The 2,755-nt window shown below is 46.4% G+C and overlaps 1 long non-coding RNA gene across 1 annotated transcript; it reads right to left on the bottom strand.

Moving 5' to 3' along the window:
- Positions 1-497: 497 nt before the first annotated feature.
- On the bottom strand, positions 498-2,535 carry LOC126512668 (uncharacterized). Its single transcript, XR_007595120.1, has 3 exons — positions 2,314-2,535; positions 1,849-2,057; positions 498-857 (listed from the first exon to the last, which is right to left on the bottom strand). It is a non-coding gene; the product is annotated as an uncharacterized lncRNA (long non-coding RNA).
- Positions 2,536-2,755: the final 220 nt, after the last annotated feature.

Genomic DNA, 2,755 nt, shown 5'->3' with positions numbered 1-2,755 from the left:
GGAACTAGAGAATACTTTAACTGTTTCTGGATCCATTTTTTCTGACTCTAAGATACCTAAAAATGTTGAAATAGTACCAGATTATCAAGTTCTGTGGAAAACAAAGGAAGTCCTGAGTAGAGATTTTTCATTCATAGTTTTACTGTTTGTGACTCATGGTATTTAAATTGCAGGCCTTGGCACTGAAATAAGTGTCCCTTGACCTAACAGTCATTCCCTCAGTCTGTTAAAGTCTTAGTCCTCCCAAGGCACTTCTAGTGACTCAGAGTGTCTCCGATCCCGGGAGTCTCCCAAGTCGTGTCTATTGTTATCGGAGGGAAATTTCTATTTTTATGTGGCTGTCTCTATCTGTCCCTTGTCGTACATCATTATTATTTTGCTTAGCTTGAAGAGAAAAGGATTTTTCCTCGTATCCTCACACACGTCGGTGTATTCATTAGTTCCCGCCCTCTATCCCTCCCTTACGACCCACGCCCCTCTTGCTAATATTTCCCCGGCAGTCCCACTTCGGCTTTCCCGATGTATTCTGTTACCGGCTCTCGTTCTCACTCCCCACTCCCTTCAGGCCTCCCATCCCATAGTCTGCTTTTTACTTTGACACAGAGCGATTTTAATCTTTCAGTTCCGCTTCTGCTTCTACTCTCTTGACGCAGCTTTCTAGTAAAGATCAGAAGTTAGCCTGGCTGTTCGGTGGATGCGGAGAGGGGAGATAATTGAGGATTACAGTTGGTTCCTCTTCACTTGCAAGATGCATTTTCTTATCTGCTTGCAGGAGAGGGTTAAAGTTGACTCCGCGAGGAAGGAGTGATTTCCAGGAGTCCAGAGGATTTTCCAGAAGGAGTGGGTTGGACTGTTTGCTGGAGCAGAGAAGATTACAGGCGACCTGGTGAGGGTATTTGTAGCACTGACCCCCAAGCAGGGACGCACATGTTAGACTCGGCTTCCCTTTGAGGTTTCTCGAGCTAGACTATTTCTACATCTGGCGGGTACACGGCCGTGTAAAAAATAAACTCAAAATTTGAGAATAACTGTATCCTTGACAAGATGTATCCCTTCCTAAGGAGGATGGCTGCAGCTGTCTGACAATGAATTACAACATTCCACAGCTGCCTGGGCAGGAAATGAAGAAAATTATCCTGGCTATCTCAAAATGGGTGTTCGGGGAGTGGGGGAGGGCATATGGGTTGTTAGAGACTATTCTGGAACAAGGCCACTGAGCCTGTCTGATTAATCTTATCATCCCGTATCACAGGGTCTAGGGCTTCCAGATTTCAAACAATTCTGCAAATTTCAAGCCATCTAAAATCAAACAACCTGTTTACATAGATTCCAGATAGTGACTTACAGTTATTTTTGGCAGAAATCTGGTTTTCCTTTCAGCAAATAGGTTGCATTGAGGGAATTCATATTCTAACTACCCCAAAGTCAAAAATGATGCAGCGGTGACTGAAATATCATTTAATAATTATCATTTCAAAAGATGAGCATGTTTTAGTAAAAGATTTGGGTCACAGAGTAACTGCTTATCAAGTGGCCATCTTCTGTGCCCTGTAACGCGTGTCACAAGTTTGTGTGCCCCAAACACAGATAAGAACAGATTATCGAGTAGTCCCCTCAAAGAAAGGAGGGAAGGTTCCAAACCTCTAAGAGACACTTAGAACTGTGGTTCTCACTGAATGCTGTGTGCCCTGCATTTCCTCCATATACACTAAAGCTTAACCTATAGTTAAGCTCAGTAGGCTATCACCATGGTAGCTAACAATGAAGTAAAACTGTTCTAACACTATACCTCAATAGGCATTAAATGAATGTGGTCTCTCTCTTTAAAATATCCCACGATCCCTTCACCTTTCACTTTAAGGAAGTGTTTCCTGGCTCCTCTCCGCCATGTCAGAAACGCTGGAATTACCGCTCTTCTGCTCTGTGATTATGGGTGTGTAAAGACGAGTTGAACATTTGGGCCTTGGTACTGAAGAATTACTTTGGTGACTGAGACAAGATAGCTGTTGACGGGCCAGTAGTTTACGCAGTGTGAATAATCTGGATCAAAGTGATTCCTGTCCCAAGCATGATACAGGATATTAAGAGATAGCACCATAGTATTAAGAATGTCACATAACTTAAAACTCAGGAATTGCTTATATCTGAAAATTTCCACACCAACTTGTCAGACCACATTTTTTTGGGGGGGGGGGCAGGAGCAAATAAAACTCGGAAGTGAAACTGATAAGGAGGGATTGCTGCATCCTCTTCCCTGGAAGTCTTCCCTGTTGACAGCAATGCTACTCAGGGCTTCCTGTGCCTGTGACATACCAGAGGATTTTGAAAAACTGCCTATTGAGAAACAGTCAGTCCCGAGTGAGATGGGAGCTCCTGCTGGTCTGAGACATTCCCCGTTCTTCCCAGAGTTGCTTCTTTTGACTACAGAGTCCATGAGACAGACCTGTCAGAGATAAATCGGCATCCTAATTATCAGCCTGCTTTGCCAAGCATACTGTCTTTCTATCCTTAACTCTCCATGGCCACTGTGCTTCCTGGTTTTCTCAGCCTCTCCTCTCCTCTCCTCTCCTCTCCTCTCCCCTCCCCCCCCCCCCCCCCCCCCCCCCTCCCCCCCCCCCCCCCCCCCCCCCCTCCTCTCCTCCCCCCCCCCCTCCGCCCCCCCCCTCCCCGCTCCTCTCCTCTCCTCTCCTCTCCTCTCCTCTCCTCTCCCCTCCCCTCCCCTCCCCTCCCCTCCCCTCCCCTCCCCTCCCCTAGC

Source organism: Alexandromys fortis, unplaced genomic scaffold (assembly GCF_014885135.2).
Source record: "Alexandromys fortis isolate MF-2015 unplaced genomic scaffold, M_Fortis_MF-2015_v1.1 scaffold_116, whole genome shotgun sequence".
NCBI lineage: Eukaryota > Metazoa > Chordata > Mammalia > Rodentia > Cricetidae > Alexandromys > Alexandromys fortis.
This window is presented reverse-complemented; position numbering and strand designations above follow the sequence as displayed.